General features: G+C 45.1%; 1 long non-coding RNA gene across 1 annotated transcript in view; it reads right to left on the bottom strand.

The window, feature by feature from the left end:
- Positions 1-17,677, bottom strand: part of LOC135397290 (uncharacterized) — a 122,478-nt gene extending 104,801 nt beyond the window's left edge. The window contains exon 1 of the long non-coding RNA XR_010423628.1: positions 17,614-17,677. This is a non-coding gene — a long non-coding RNA (uncharacterized LOC135397290). The remainder of the gene's footprint in view (positions 1-17,613) is intronic.
- Positions 17,678-17,970: the final 293 nt, after the last annotated feature.

A 17,970-nucleotide genomic window follows, 5' to 3' on the forward strand; every position in this document is an offset into this window, starting at 1 on the left:
GAATCCATGCAATCGACCAGCGCACCTTTACCATATCGGCAAAGTGCTGGGCCCATGGTCCAGTAGCGTTCATATGCAAAAAGGGAATAATAATAACGGCGGAAGATCGCTCGGAAGTCAGAACCGAAGTGTCCAGTGTCCCGCGCACAGTTGTTCATTTTGCGACGTGTGCAGGACGACGGAACACGACAGCGAACAAGAACAATATAATGAAACCGAAACCAAACTTTGAGTCATTTTTTACTGCCCCGTCGCGCTCGACTAGAGTCACTAAATAAGCTACGCTTCAGCGTAGCTTATTTAGTGACTCTACGCTCGACGCCTTTCGTTTTTCTATTTTTTATTTTATTTTTATTCTGTGTTGGCGTCGCGAAGCAACTGTAGCTATAACACACGTGGCGTACAGACGTGGATAGAGGCAGGGGAGGAGAGGAGGAAGGGATGGGGGTTAGTGTGCGTGCTGGACCGACTTCAGGGGGAAGTGTGCCGACATTCGTCTCGAAAGTCTCCGGGAAAACGCCGGGGAAAACCTCAGACAGCACAGCTGGTGATATAGGCTTCGAACCCACCACCTCGCAGTCTTGAGCACGGCCTTGGTTAGCACCAACGAGTGAGATGGTTTTGTGGACGGAAGAAATATTTAAGAATCTAATTTAACACCCGTCTCTCGCACACACACACACTGCTAATAACACCTCCATGAAAATGGCCTCCGCGGGTCGTTGCACCACAGCGCCACACCACGGTTGCTCTATGGTTCAACGACTGATTAGTATTACCGTCCCATAATAAGAGCGCCAACTGCACGCCAATGGCACATTAACACGTAGCTGTAGAGCACTCTACCACTACGCGTCGCCACTAACCAAACAATGCATAGCGTCCACTGTGTTGCCATGCCAACCCATTACAGGCTAAAACTCTTTTCTGTTCCTTTTTTTTTCTTTTTCCTAATCACGTGACGAGTGATTTGCAGCCCCTGTCGAGTTGGAGCTGCGTGTGTATGTATTTAATGTAGCACGTTTTTCATTGCTTTTTTCTTTTTTTGCTGCTTCCTCGTACATGCTGGTAGTCGTTGAGACGAGCGAATTGTGTGTTACGATTATAAAGTATGCATTACGACGTTAACGAGAAAAATAAAGAGTCCGGGAACGCGATGTACGCGTTAATAAGGTACGAAACAGAAACTTAAGCGACAAGCTGCAGGCTGTTGAATTACGAGCCAGTTGAATATGAAGCACAAATGTACACGTATAGGATGAATGGTTTTGGTATTCCAATTTTTGCGCGAACTTGTCAGGATGTTGTGGGGAAAATAAAATAAAAGGGAACTTATTTATGCGTGACTGAGAGATGTGCCATATGCCGGAGTATGTCATAGGTGTAGGCCAGCTGGTGGTCAAACTAGAGATGCAAAATTTCCGGAAATTCTGAATCGCTCGAAAAAAAAAACGTTCTGTTTTCGGGTTTTTTTCCGAAAAAATGGAAACAAATGTGGTTACTGCTGAGTCGAAGCATTGCCGGGCAAACCACAGCATACAATGATCTAGAAGCTTTAGTAGTGCTCATCCTCTAGGCATAAATGCAGAGCAGAGCATATCATGAGACTGCTGTCTACTCAGCGATATGTAATCAGAACAAACTGTCCATTCCGACCAGAACTCCGACATTATGTGAATGCGATGGCGATCGCTTGGAACGGCCAGACGGAGCACTAAGTTGGTGGTTGTTGGCGGATTAGAGGCACCTAAGCATGCACCCTAAGGCACGAAAATTTAATTTTTGAATTTTGTCGCCTGGAAATTTTGGGCTATTTTTCTGAAGAGGAGGAAAAAACAAAAGATACTGTTTTTTATTTTCAAAAAATTCCGTTTTTTTTTCCGGAGCTTCGCATCTCTATAGGTCAAACTACATAATGTGAAAAGCCTGGATTTCGGCACAACTACGGGGGCAGATTCAGGCTTTTTTTTACACTATATGGAGCTTGTTTATGCGCGCAAGATACACTATATGCCTCACAGTTAAGCAGTTAATGAGAAAGAAAAAAGCAGACTATTATAAAAGAGGCGCAATATGAAGTGTCGATACAAGCGGCACAGGAAAACTCGTCTGATAAGCAGCTGTCTGCTGAAACGGCAGCAAAAGTAAATAAATAGCACGTCCGAATACAAATGTATAAATATTATATCCCCAATCATAATCACAAAATAAAGTTGTTGTTATATATAATATTCAAAATAGTGTGGGTCTGTGTTCGAAATTCGAAATACGGTGAGTCTGTGTATCTGGAGTAAGGTATATGTTAAAGCTGAATCGAGACCAAAGTACGGGTCAGTCAAGGTCAGTCAAGGTCAATCAAGGCCAAAATGTTAAACTCGGAATAAATGGAGAAGAACGAAGCACCAATAAAGCATTTAATTACGAGCTTTCGTGCGCTTGGACGCACTTGTAGGAAAGTTCGTAATTAAACGTTTTATTGGTGCTCACTTCTTGTTCATTTACTATTTGTTTCTCTCTCTCTCTCTCTCTCTCTGTGTGTGTGCGGAAAGAAAAGAACGTCTAATTTCGACAAACTATAAATAGTTGCTATAAGTAACTATTTTGCATTGTCGCCCGTCCGTGTGGTCATGAACAACTTTTTTTTGCGCAACCTTCCTCTCATCTCTGACTACAAACCGGCCATATGTTATAGTGTTTGTGTGTGTATTCGTACGATTAATAGGCTTAATTAGTATTAACAAAACCGCAATAAAACGCACGTGGTCTTTGTTAACGCCCCCTCCGTACGGGTCACACGTTCACCGACGCTGTATAGCTATACGTGATTCTTGAAATGGCCTTCGAAGCAATCTTGCCGCGCCTTCATCTCCCACACGACCTCACGAGCAACACTTGTTGAAATGAAACCCAGCAGCCGTTTTCGATAAACCGAAATGGCGCCCAATTTTATCGTTTAATCCGTCTAGCGTCGGAGGCCATCGCAGGACGAATACCTTTTGAGCTGGTCTAAGCCAGATGGCGCTCCGTAATTCCAGCGAGCTCATGTATTCAGCCGTCGTCGTCGGACGGCCACTTGCCACGGTTCGACTTTAGTCACGGTCCAATTAACTATGAACTATATAGTATAGTTCATAATCATTAATTATTAAACTACGTACTACGAATGAACGGCTTGTCCCTATATGCGTGCCACATACGAAACATATATCTTATCGAAAATGGGCCGCTAAACATGGCTTCTATTATCCCTCTCTCGACCCCCCGAAATCTTGAAAAACAAGAACAAAAAAATAAAAAAGAAAGGAAGAAACGAACAGAAAACCAGTACCATCCAAATACACATAGATATCAGTGGCGTCAGAAGGTATGGGCCTTTGAAGTTGCTCACTAACAACGTTGCTCAACCAGGATATACGGCACCAACGAGGAAACGCCCTCTGTTCGAGCGGTTAATCCCGAGCTAATCAGGCTTCTTTCTTTTTGGATCGAAATAAAATATATCAAACGCACACAATCGTGTCTTCCTGCCTCAACCAACGAGACAGTCATCGGAACTGGCCACACAGAAAATATATCTGAGGCCGACATTTAAGGACAGTCGGAACGCATGCAACGCGTAATTCGTATACTTACGAAACCTCAGTTTCGTCAATGGCTCGATTAAAACCTTAAACTTTAGGCCTAGCGAACGACGACGACGATAACAACAACAATACCATTGGAGATGGGACGGCTAGATGTGAGCGGCTTAGGCATCGAACCTATAGTCGTAGTGGGTTCAGAAAGAAAGAAAGAAAAAAAAGAAACCGTGCGTGTTTTACGGAACATGACGTTTGAATCGGTAGTATCTCGATCCGCTTGAAAAACGATCAGCTCAAACTGAAAACGTCCTGTGTATAGAGCTTTACCGCTATCGTTGATGCATCTATTTTTACGCCGTTTTATTTTATACAGCCCAGCCACTTTGCGTACAGTTGTCATTAATCGTTCGGTGACTGCGGCAATTTTCAACTGCGCCCGAGAGCAGTGGTATCGATAGCGATATGACGTTCAATACTTATGCACGGTGGTCTGGTTCCAAGGTTCACTGCGCTATACTCATCATTCAGACATTCATGTCACCAAACAACTATGATCACATAAGCGATGCCGTGGTGGTCGGTTTATGGATGCATTTGTCCCCGTCTGAGACGGCATATACACTCTTAGAAATTAACTTCACCGCATAGCACGCTACTAGCCAACCATAATTTCGAATGTTATCGTTATCTGTCCTGATATGTTGAAAACAGGAGGCGTATACGCCTTGTTTGTGACAGTTATAAGTGTGACGCTGAGGCACTGCAGGATCTACCCCTGCCAAGCTACAGCAACATCCCAAGCAGCAAAATGTACTGAAAGTCGACTGCAATAGGGGTGGGCGGTATGTGTCTTATCAATGTTCTTCAGTGTCACGAGTGTGTTCAAGGCCTTCCATGTACCCGTCCACCCCTATTGCACTCGACTTACAGTACATTGTGCTGCTTGGGCAACTACACCCCTACCCCCTTCCAACCCCCTACCCCCTCTCCCTGTTAACCCTTGCCTAGAGGGACGTGGACGTCCCGAATATCTCAGACGCTAAAGCATATGTACTACAGTGAACCCCCGTTAATATGACCCCCGATAATCTGACATACGCGCTTTACGACCATATACTCCTGAGGAACAATGCAGTGAAACCTCCGCAAATCCCCCCCGTTAATATGACAATTCCGCATTGTTACCAAAATTTTCTGAAACGACCATGGTCATAATGCGGAATTGTCATATTAACGGGAGGATTTGCAGAGGTTTCACTGCATTGTTCCCTAGCAGTATGGTCGTAAAGCGCTTATGTCAGATTATCGGGGGTCATATTAAGCTCACTGTACAGCACAAAGCTCACTGCCGAGACAAAAAAGCGAATCTATCGCTCGACCTTGTATCACACACGGGAAAGTAAAGTATCTTCGAGGTAACTTGCAAAATACTAGCGGCTGATTGGCGGTAGCCGAGGTCGTTTTGAAAAGTGGGAGGTGGTGGGTTCGAATCCTACCTCCGGCTGTGCTGTCTCAGGTTTCCCCTAGGTTTTCCGGAGACTTTCCAAACGAATGTCGGCACAGTTCCCCCCTGAAGTCGGCCCAGGACGCATACTAACCCCCACTGTCCCCCCACTCCTTCCCGCTGTCCTGTCTCCACACCTGTACGCCACCCATAGCCCCAGTTGCTTCGCGGTGCTAAACACGGAATCGAAGCGAAAAGCCTCGCAAAATGAGTAAGAAGTTATTAAAAAAGTATTTAAGTTAGCTTACTAAATACTGACATTGAAAGTGTTTGCATGATACCACCCAAGCAACACAACATGAAAGATGAAAGTCACTGAAAAGGTTAGCCAGCTTAGCCAGTTAGCCAGAACATCAGTTCTTTCATGTTCAACACAACATGTTGGCCCAATATTGGACCACTACTGGTAATATTGGCCCAATATTGGTCCAATATTGGTAATACTGGCCCAATATTAGTCCTATATTGGGCCAAGATATCGTGCTGCTTGGCCAAGTTACGTAGATACTCTACTCAAGTTACTGTGTTACTGCAAACCAATGAAACCACCGTATAGTTCCATCTAACAGGAATAGCAAGTCATGTATTGGCTGACCTCTCTCTTAAAAAGAAGAAGAAGGAGTCTTTCGCCGTGGGATCTCCAGACCGCAGAGTCAGACACACGAGCGAGCATGTAAGAGAGAGAGAGAGAGATAGACATCATTCCTGGCCGCTCTTTGTTCAACAAACACCCCGTTCGATGCAGGTAAAAGAAATACTCGGCCGACAACACGATTGCTATTTGCCAGCGTGTACAACGACACAGCCCTAGCAATATTGTAGCACTCCCCCTTTCCCCTTTACTTTCTGCCAGACTCAAGTTCATTTTCTGGAAATGGACCAAAGGTAACAAAAAAAGGATGTTCCAAAAGCAAATATAGTGCGTAATAAAAGCGGTTGTTTGCACCCGGGGCGATACCCTCATCTTCAACCATTCAACCTGAGGATTCAATTTTTTTTCGGCTCCCACGAGAGGGCGTTAGGATGAAAGGACGTACAAGGATGTAGACGGGCCCGGCTGCTGCTGCCGCGCCCAGTTTTTCGACCAATCTAGTCAAGAGGATTTGTGCGCGAGAATTCAATATACTTTTGCAGGTAAGCCTTCCGCGGCAGGGGAATATGTTATCCCATTGCAGCCTTATACATATTGAACTCGATATCCGTACTTTCTTTTCCGCTACTGATCTGGTATACTAATCACGGACACTCATAGCTTACCCTGACGCTGATCTTATACGTTGACCCTAATGTTAATATATTGCCTTAACATTCGTGTCAGAAAAAAAAAAAAAGAGAAAAAAGAAAACGAAGACGCAGTGCTCTATACGCAAATTAAATGAAGTGAATGTTGTTAGCCCCCAAGTCGCGGAGTATCGTAGTCACCAGTACTTTCATTTAACGGCGTGTGCTGTTGGCATGCTTTTCTCTTTTTTTTTCTTTCTTTTTCTTTTTCTTTAAGCTTGTGATCGAGCCTTCTTTTTAAACCCCGGAAACATGAGCCACAGAAAGCGTAGCTTACCGGACACATCTCGATAAAGGTGTTTCTCGATGTGCTTTCTAACGGACACATCGACTCCTGAATCACTAATATTTTAAGAGCTACCGAATTAGCCTTAATCAATTAATTAGGCGAAATAAAAAAAATACTGGCGATTACGACACACAACTGCTGACAGCATTCAGTTGGTTTCGTTCAAGTGCTAAGCACTGGAATTTAAGGGTTCTCAATTTTTACGCTCGCAGTCATTTGTGAAACCAGATAAAAAAAGATGAACTTTACGATTGCGTTAAAATCATGATCAGGAACATTGAAATGTGTAGATACAAGAGTAACTGCTTACGAACAATGTCTTTTCTTTCTTCTTTTTTTTTTTTTTTTTTTTTGCATGTAAACTCTTTCACACGTGGAATTACAAGATTCGCGAATATATTGAGCACCGCCCGTTTGACAAAAGTCGACATAGCACACATTGAATGAGTTGCGCATCAAAGAACGTCTGATTTTAAACCTGAAATTAGTAGCATGACATAAATTTACACCTTGAGCATCGCGTCTTACTATACAAGGGAAGGCCAGCCTGGGAACTTTCATTTCCTCTTCCGCACCTTGTGTAAACAATGGGTAAAAATTACGTGTAAAATCATGCGTAATACTCTGCGTAAACCGTGTCTAAGCAGCGTGTAGCGCTATGCGCAGCAACATGTGCGTATATAACTACAACCACTAATACCCCTGTCACACTGGCAGTCTTCAATGCTCATTGAAATCAATGACCCTTGAAATTGCGTGTAGTGACACCAAGTGTGTGACGTGTCAACTTCCCAAAGAGTATTGGATTCAATGTTCCCCGACAGGTTGACACGTTACACGCTAGGTGGCGCTACACGCACTTTTAATGACGATTGATTTCAATGATCATTGAAGACTGCCCGTGTGACAGGGTATTAGCGCTGCGAAGCAGCTGTGGCTGTGAGTGGCAACGGAACGCCGTGATTCCCTGTTTCCACTCCTTTAATTCCTGCGTCACTTAGATGCTATCACTTCGGCTATACTTTAAAAAGTAATTCGGCACACAGAAAGTCCTTCTGATTGTAACTGGGGCTCAACATGAGCTTTCTCAATCGCTTCAAACGCAGTTGAGCCGCGGACCGGAAACGGAAATGAGCGGCTCTCAACTGTCGTACTTCCGGTCGGCAACACACCATTGCAATAGACGTGGTTAGCTCTTCTCCTCCCTCTGGGAAACTCGGGGAAAAGGGCTTCCAATTTAAGCACTTATACGAGCACGGAACGATCAAGGAAGTTGTCTAATAAAAATCCGGCAACGTGCGCACTTGAAAAGAATAAAAGGCGATTGGCTTATCGAGTCTTCGGGACCGTTATCGTGAATACCTTCCCCACTCGCTTTTATCTCCTCCGCTCCAAACAAGGGGTGCAACATTTCTACTTTGATCCGTTCCATGGGGTATTCATTCCGCTCGGGCAATACCGGAAGTTGGAAGAACGAGATCCCTTCTGGACAATATCAGCGGCAGGAGGCGAAACAAGACGTTATGTGTTCTCGATGGCGCTCAACGTGGGCAATTTCTTGGGTTTAAAGTGGTTCGCGCGATGCAGTTATCCTGTGCAGCATGACTGCATATCGTCGCTTATGTTTTACGATGCGTTTTTGAAGAAGCGGAAGAAACACCGTACTTTGTCTCGGGGGAATCCGACAGATAGTGTGATGACTCTGACGTCATTCAGATCACGCGAAGCTCCGTTACAAGCATTTACGCATTGGTCTATTTTCCCGTCTTGAATAGAAACAAGATAATAAGAAGATTTCCCCCAGGGCGTGAGTCGTGACGTTGCCCACATACGTGAGGCCGACAACGGCAAGCCCTATCACCTATCACCACCACCGATAATAAGAAGAGAAAGGTTATCGCCCTGCACACAGTGGCTTTCTTTGTGGCCACTGCGTTTTGTATTGTCTTTGTTTGTAATTATTTTGTATTGTAAATGTTACCCGTCTCAACTGTTCAGCTCATAGCCACAGTTGCTTCCCGGCGCTAACACCAAAGTAAAAAAAAAAAAGTTCAGTCTTTCCTTCATGACGTCACAGTGGATAGAGGAAGACGATCTCACGCGTGGTTTTCGTTTTCTGAGTAAATAATCTTTACTTCGGGGCAAGTTAACTCCCACAGGTAAAAATGCGCCCACAGGTCTAAAGAGGGTCTGTGATTGGCTGAGGCGGGCACATGACGCTTCCGAGTCACAACGTAGTGCGCCTGCGTGCTTTAAACCGTCACGTGTATGCTGATTATGCTGCGAAAACACTCCTCGGAGACGACGCACATGGAGCATATTTACACGCGTAACATATTGGCGTCAGCAAAATATATGTGAATCGGCTACCCCGGTCTACTTTGCGTCCGCCATATTCATTCTCAATGCGCGGACTACATTCTCTGCTGGCGGAGATATACCTCTGTGACTATAGCTCTAATGTTGTCTCGCATAGTATAGGCGAAAAGTGATGAGTAAAACAACTTGCGTGCGCAAAAATTATGTCGGCTAGGAAAGCCTCCATACCCAAGTTGCGAAATTCCCGATTTCGAAGTGCCCGGTCTCAAAATATATAAAATTTCCAATTGCTTCATAAGTTTACATACTTCTCTGCCTGTCGCTGAAATTCATGGTCGTTACGTGGGGCGCGTCCATTAATATTATGTCGGAATAAGTCGGAACAGTTTCGCGCTGGGAATATCATCAATTCTCCCGTTTCACACAACGTGTAAACGTGGCTGGGATATTCTTGCTTCGTTTCCCTCTTATTTTTGTTTGTTTGTATGTCTATTTATTTCAAAGGTTTCTCAAATGTTTATTTCCAAGAATTTTTTTTTATATTTATACGAAAGGTACACTAGGTGTCGTGCTGACTCATGTGTTCACCAAACTGACGAAATATAGAAATACTACAAATTAAAACGTGCGCGAATCACAATATTTTCTGGTGGATCGCTCTCTTCAAAGCCTTCGCTTTCAATTCCCAAAAAATGGCGGCGGCTACAGAGTGCATGAGTGTCAACGAATAACTGGTGTCTCCCTGATCCTGCCTTCTTTCTTTATTTACTTTATTTTATATATTTTTATTATGTTCTTTTTTAGGCACAGTTCTGTCGCTCGCAGGTGCGATCGAATAGACCTCTACCTGCTTGTAAACAAATGACGTCATAATGTTCGACAGCGCCACCAATTTGGTAGAGTTGAACTACGTTCAAAGCTAGTGGCGAACAAGGTCGCGTCCGAAAGCCTCGGTCTTGAGGGGATTACGATGGTCTCTGAAAAGGACGCGACCTTCGGTCCTAGTTTTCTTTCAATAGGAGGCAGCGAACAATTGCCCATTCGTGGAATCCAGCTCTCCCCTTCCGATCTGTTTTGGTTTCGGTTTGTCTACCAACGTCATGATGACGTTTGTCGGGTAGACGTTTATTCACATTCAAATATTCCGAGGCTGTCGCATGCCGTTACCCAAGCAGCACAATGTACTGAAAGTCGAGTGCAACGGGGGTGGACGGGTAGGTGGAAGGCCTTGAAGAGACCCATGAAACTACAGAACATTGATAACACACATACCGTCCACCCTCATTGCACTCGACTTTCAGTACATTGTGCTGCCTGGGTAATCAGGAACTGAGAGACACAGGAACCACATTTTACGGCAGTTACGAACGCTTCCGACGTCTCCACCCAACGGTGAACCTGCGATGACGTCATACTGACTGGCGTCAAGTCAGAATGCCTGAATAACGCGACTAGAGATTTAAAGATATTTCGTTTATTTGAAACGAACCATTTATTTGGAACAGTTTATTTTGGCACTCGCGTTTCGATCAGTCTATGTACAGAGGTACACCCCGTGAAGCCGGTGTGCGAAAATCAGCCACCTCTTTCGTCTCCTCTTATATATTGCTCCTCTCGTATTCCTTATACGGGTAATTATATTTTCACGCACATAAATACGCATACTCTTTTTTCTACGCATGATTTTTCTTCTCAGTGCGAGCTATGCAGCAAGAGACAAATATGCGTCGCATTTCGAAAAGTGTGGGGAAAGGGGGGAGGGCGAGAAAATCTGACGTTTGGCTGATACACAATCTAAATCTGAAGGTGGCTTCCCTGCATACAAAAAAAGGGACACCATAAGGACAGTGGAAGAAAGAAGACATCTAGAATGCAATAATAACGTCTAGGGAAAACAAGGAAGTCGGGAACGCCCGCTCCCGCCTGTTTGTATACGTTGTCGCTGCCTGCGTAAATGGGGCTGCTTTCTGTTTGTAGTGGGGGGGGGGGGGATGTAGAAAGAGAAAGCAGAGAAGAGACGAAGAGAATGTACTGGAACGGAAGGGAAGATTGAAGACAAGAGCAAAAAAGAGAAAAAGGAAAAAGAAATATCTCGAGCCAGCATTCGCATAATACGGTTTGCATTTCTTTAAATATTTTCTTTTTCTAAAATCTAGTTCGTCGAATGGTGCAAAACCTGGGAATAACTTTCCAGACACTTCTTTCTCTCTCTCTCTCTTTCCTCCTTTTTTGGGGGGAGGGGAGAGGGAGGTGAGAATGAGACGAGGGCCCGATTCGTAGCGTTTCCTCCACAGTTCCAGTAAGAGAGAAGCGATAAAGGTAAAGTAAAATAACATAATGAAAAACACACTCCGTATAATTTAGTTTTCAACGCGCAACCCGTTGGTATTTTCTTTAGGAAGTTCGTTATCGAGAATCGGATCCTTGCGCGCGTTCCGACGGGAGAGAAGCAAGTACGGGAAAATCATTTAGATTGGTTACTGCTCCATAAAAAGAAGAGAAAAAAAAAGAACACGGAAAGAAACAAGTCAAACGGAAATATACTAAGTTTCAGACTATAGTATTAAAATCTTAACCAGAAGAACCCACATAAGGAGATTAAGAATAGACTGTGAACAGACAGAGGCGTATAGAGACATGTGTTAAAGACGTACGGACACTTTGTGCTTCATTGCATCACGCAAGCATTGCGCTACATGCCTGAGCACTGAGGAGAAAAGAATTATTCTCCGACGTGTCGTGCTTTGCGAGATAGAAACCCTTGAACAAACATCTGCAGCAGGATATGACGTCTAAAGAGCGGGAGCCTCGGTCTCATTCCCATTGGTTTTCGAAAGCACGTGACCTTGTCCGCAGATGTATGGTTTCAGAACCGGTTAAGTTTTACACACGGCACAAATCCGGCGTAGCGAAAAAGTAAGCGAGTCTGTATTTTTATATTTTTTCACGATATCATTATTCTACCGGAATTTTCTTTTCATTTTCCCCAAATGCAGTACATTTTACCCACGAAAAGAAAATCACGCAACAAGTTAGCTGAAGCGATGATGAACGCATGTACTGTAAAGGTGGTTTTCATCTCTTCCGCAGTGCACGAGTGTGCTCCGCAAAAGAGACGAAGCCAACTTCAAGGAGCTCTCATGCGGGTTTTTCCGATGCTGTCCAAGTACATATTGAACGCGATAAACAGTGCACTCTGCAACTTGTTCGGGACATGTGATGCTCAGTATGATGAAGATACTGTGAGAGCAAACATCAAGTACATCAGGGAAGGCTAGCGGCGTGGCCGAGGAGCCTTTGCTATTTGATGGCCGTTTCATGGTCATTCCAAAATCTCGGACATGGTGGGTCCGGACACTACTATCGACCTTGTTGTCTGAGCTTTTATTGCATATCTTTCTAAGCGGGTGCAGCAAGGTGAACTGGAAGCGAACCAATGGCATCTTGTCACATCGCGAGTAGAATTTGCCCCAGTCAAGTTCATGCATAGTATTGTAAACAGATTTGCATCATAGTTGTAAGTCGTGTCTCGTTAATATGGACCCCGTTAATATGGGGAACTGGAATTACGGACGATTTTTCTGAGACCAAACTTTTTGGACGCATTTTCGTCTCGTTAATATCGAAACTAACTTTTCGGACAATGGACGGTACAGCAAGGTACAAACCATATGTAGTACATGTATTTTCGTCTGGTTATTATGTACCGTATCGGTATAGAGGGCAGGCCTCTTCGCACATTCTACAGGAAAACTTTTGAAAGTAGGACGTTCCGTTGTACAAAGGGAGTATATAAGGCACCGCACCTCGTGTCAAACTAGCCTGGGCTCCAGTCAGTGGTCGGTACGTTGATCAGCACCTCCTGGCCCGGGAACGATGACGGGGACAACACCACCTAGATATAGAGAAAGCCTGCTCACTCGTCGCCATGACGTAACACTTAAGAGTCAGCCTATGAGGATCGTGTTTTCAACGGCCGTAGCCAATCACGAACGTGCTATCAGCGGTCGTGCCCATGAAGACGAACCACCGTCGTCTGCGAGTTGTGACTGAACGTCCTCGCGTACTAAATCTGAAAACTTGGAAATAAAGCGCAAAAAGGTGTCAATCTTTCTCAAAACTGAATCGCGGTAGCAGACGAATTCTGACTCTTAACAGAAGGAGGGAAAGGAGGCAATGAGTAGGCCTTGTGTATCTAGGTGGCGTTGACAGGGACGCAGCAAACATCACCATCCCCCCCTCCCCGTAATGCCTCACTCTTTCCTGTTGTCCTCTCTCCCTCTGTCCTCGTCTGTGCACTTTTCAAAGCCACGGTCTGCTTCGCTGTGGGATCAAAAATACCACGGAAGATTTGAAGGCTGTCGGCCCTTATACTTCCAGCTCTTTGTACATTCCAATCAGCCTTCGCAATACCAAAGTTTTCGTGACTCTATAGCTCTCATCCTAGCCAAGACGAGTCGTGTATTTTGAATTTTCGCGCTCACAAGCCTCTGTAAACATTACAGCCACCGCACGATTCACAGCTTCTACACCTTGATCGTACTTTTTTTGTTGTATCGTACGCCGTCTCGTATATGGGCTCACAACCTGGCATATTCTTAAGACCTCACAATGGCTGGCAGAACAAAGGTCCACTTAGTCTACATCTTCCAACCCCTTCGCTTTCACCGGCTCATGTTATCGTACCATTATATATCACCATGCAGCGCCGGAGGCACAACCTCCTCGACGGCACAATCCGAGTACGGTACGTTGGCCACAATGTGCAGTACGCGCGCTCAGTAAACGAGTAAGTAAACACAACGCGGTCTCTTCTCGCGCGCGTCTATACGGAGTCCGCGTGCTCTTCAAACTCGATGGCGCGGTCACGTGATTATGGGTGTCGTGTCATTCCGCTTTGCTTCCCCTCTTTTCATGAAAGTCAAAGAAGTTTCGCAGGAGGTGTGCCGAGTATGAAAGGGAAACATACAATATGGTACGTTAAAGATTTGTGCCGCGAGAAGAGTTTTCGAGCTTTGAGGAAAGTTTTGTGCGAGAAACGGCAACTCAGCCGTCATGCTGTCACCAAAGGCAACGAAGGAAACACAAATATTAGATGTAGACTTCCTTCTAATCCTTGACTTCGGTACGAGTTAGTTTGAAGACGGAAATATGAATTATACGGCACAACACTTGGTGAACAAAGCATTCAAACGCTAGCAAGCTCGTGTAACGATGTTGATGGTATCATTTGCTTGAGCATGAGCTGGTGGTAGGGACAGGAACACAAAACACTAGCAGACAGAACTAGACTCAAAGTCTAGTCTTGTCCTAGTCTCAGTACTATCTACTTGTGTTTTGTGTTCCTGTCCCTACTACCACACCTCAAGCTCAGTGAAATGATACAATAATTGGGTTGATGACGCGGGACATGCATTGATAGATTTATTTAGTTGGTTTACGATCGCGGTCAAATACACGAACACTGTCGCGGGCAGTAGCCTCCCCTCGAGGACTGAAGGGACAGCGGCTTGGCGATGCTTTTTGATTCCTCGTCCCACGTAGCATTGTCCAAGATACACTCAAGCTATGTCTGGAGGCCCGTGACATGGACGGGACAGGACCGCACTCCTTATCGCTGTTGCATCGTGTGAGCCCCTACACGTGGCCGGAGTCAGCCGCGCAGTTAGCCAGTACGAACAGCCCCATCGGCCAACGAGAGATGCTGAGATGCTCCTCGCTGCGTCGCTAAATGAATGGATCCACCTTCGGACAAGGTTACCTAAAGCCGTCGACCTTTCTCGTACTCGAAATACAATTTCACGGCTGAGGTCCAAACGGGTGTGTAAACCCTGTGAACCTATTTACTGTCCTACGGGCAATAAAGCCAAGCTGCGTGAGATGGATATCGTCATATGCCTGCTGGTGTGCGCTACCAACGTAATTTTCGGCTTTCTATTCACCCGCTCAGTCACGTTTGCCTGATGGGAACGTCTTTTTGTGTCGAATACCCTGTGCTGAGCAAGAATCGACAAACACGTTATACCCCTGTCGCACGGCATTTTCAATGCGGATTGAAACCGATCCGCATTGATCCGCATTGACCTAGATTGAGAAACTCGATGCATCGAGTTTCTCAAGAGCGTTCTGTGCGCGATGCTGCTACATGGTCCAACTCAATGCGTATTGAAAGGTTGGCTCGTCGACAGGCGGCGCTAACAGTCCCGAGACAGTACGCTGGGATTGACAAATACTATACTCCTAAAAAGTTGAGAATAACCGCATTCACTTCCGCATTGTGGTGTTTACTAAGCCTTTACGGAGGGCGCGGTGTCGGGAGTGGTCGAGATTAAACAAATGAGCAAACGCAATCGCCCACAGACTAAAACCGTAACCGTGAAATTCGATGGGCTCGTATAGGAACATTTGCAAATTAATGTAATGTTTTTGTTCACTACTACCAATTCGCTGGGTTCGAGGTTGCAAATGACGGTCTTCAATCCGTCTCGAGAATTTCAATACCCGTTTAGCAAACTGGATCGGGTTAAGCAGGATCGGAGTTCGATCCTACTCGAACGTGTCCGTGTAGCAGCGCCGGATCCGCATTCAGCTCGATGAGCATTGGCTCAATGCGGATCGAAAGAGTCCGTGTGACAGGCGTATTACTTGTGAAGTAAAACGCGTCATTGAAGATAACGCTGATCGAGAAACCCGCATCGGCTGAATGAAATGATGGAGCGTTTTGAAGCGACGTCGCGTTTAAGAAGGCAAACGTCAGTATGCAGTTTCAGCCCACATTTCGTCAGGGACAAACCTATCTTCGATCAAAACACGATAACCGGTCAATCAAATATACTGCAGCATCAGACAGTGTAGGTTTCTAATTTCTATGTTTCCTGCGAACTCCCCCCCCCCCTCCCTCCGGTCCCAGAGGGTATAGACGGTGACACTTGTGTTCCACAATCTTCCGGGCACATTTTTCCAGCTTTTCAACAGCGTCCTCTAATGTGAGGTGTCAGGTTTTCGAAAGACTTCATGAATATTCAACGGGGGCTTAAAGTTTCGACCCGCAAGCGGCTTATCACTCCCGCAAATAGCATCTACTTTACTTTACTTATGTTTGACTTTATTTTCACAAGTGTGCGAAAACTTACATCACACTGACTTTTCCAAGGCATCCCACCCCGATGCTGTTTTTCGGTACTGTTCCTCTTACAATGCACTTTGTTTAGTGATGGACAGCGAATTCTTGTTGATATTTGCGACACGTCCTTTTTCGTCTACGAGTTTTATCAACGCTAAGCCTAACATGCGTTGACAGTAAATTACGCTGTATGATAATTATCTCACGGTGGTAGTTCAACTTGAGCTTGACTTTCTACCCCCCCCCCCTCCCTCAATTCGGGAAAACATTTTTACCACGAACGATATGAGTCTGTTATGACAAGTCATATATGACGTTATGGGTCACATATGGGTATGTTTATAGGATAATAATAAGTCTAATGCGCGACAAAGATGTCTTCTCCATTCCCCACATTTAAAATTGTATTTAGCGGTACGGCGACCCTCCCTTTTCTCTTGCCCATATACTCTCTCCTATCACGTACTCCGTATCGAAGAAATAGGGGTGGTGGTGGTGGTGATGGCGAAAGGGCTTGCCGTTGTCGGCCTCACGTATGTGGGCAACGTCACGACTGACGCCCTGGGGAAATACGCGTCCTGGGCCGACTTCTAGGGGAACTGTGCCGACATATGTCTGAAAGCGTCTGAGGAAAACCCAGAAATAGGGGTAACACCGCTCGGTAATCGAACGTCGCCAGCCAACCAAGGGAAAGCGATTGAGGAAGAGTAATTTAAGTGCCGCAAACGTAGGTAAATGATAGGGATTTACCGGAGCTTATCGGCGCCCAGTGTTTCCAGACGGGCATTTATATTGCACGCTAGATTTGGACAGCGTTATCTCGGTACAGCAGGCGCACTCGAAGCCCTCTGGCACGCGTAACGATACGTAAACGTATGCATCAGTTCATGACGTAATATATATCAGTAGGTAGCCGATATCTATGAACAGCTACAAGATCTACCGGACGAGCAGTTTGGACACGGAACGATGCCCCTCTTATTTCGCACTGATATCGGGAAAGAAACTGACGTGTTTTGAAGCGATTCAGTCAGGCACTCGAGGTGCTAAGTAGACCACAAGGCCTCGAGCAGTTCTTTCTGAATTCTGAAAATGTTGGTAGGACTGTTTTTACATTTAAAGAGAGTTTTAAATTAACTTACTCGATCATATCTTATTACCGTAATTGTTATATGTACTTTAAATGCATTATATTTATAAATATAATGCATTTAACGTGCATATAAAGTAAAGTTCGAATTATCGGGTTAACGCGAAAATTCGAACTTCGACGTTGCGACGGTTCGCGAAATAATGTTGCGCACCTATAGGGTTTCTTTGAAACGTCCATCCCGTCGTGCCTAAGCTACTTGTAGCGTGCCCTGCAGTCATCGACAGGGTTCGAACACACAACCTTGACATGAGTACGCGGATAGTTGCCAACTGGTCCCGTCGATCCGGTTACTTATAACGTTACGTCAATGTATGTATTTTCGACAGGAAATACACGAAAAAAAAAAAAAGAACGAATACTTACGAATGCGTGACGTCCCAACGTAAGTGATGCCATCACCTGCTGCAGCCAGCCAATTGTCGTAACCTGTAGAGATAACAAAAGATAAATAAGCGCATCCACTACATCCTTTAAGAAAATAAATAGAATAACAGTTATGCCACACAAAAGCATTTTAAAGGAGTAATGAAGTGACATTTAACGTGGCTCGAAACCTGCCTCATCTGTCAAGCTGTCCACCAGGTGTCACCTTGCAATATATTTTCGCGCTGCGGTGTATTATAACTGCGTAATCAAATTTACAAAAACCGTAGAAGAAAACAGACGCGGACGGCCGACACGATCCTCGTCTGACGTAGGGAGGTCCCCGTGCCTTTTTGC

This window comes from Ornithodoros turicata, chromosome 6 (assembly GCF_037126465.1).
Source record: "Ornithodoros turicata isolate Travis chromosome 6, ASM3712646v1, whole genome shotgun sequence".
In the NCBI taxonomy this organism is placed as follows: Eukaryota; Metazoa; Arthropoda; class Arachnida; order Ixodida; family Argasidae; genus Ornithodoros; species Ornithodoros turicata.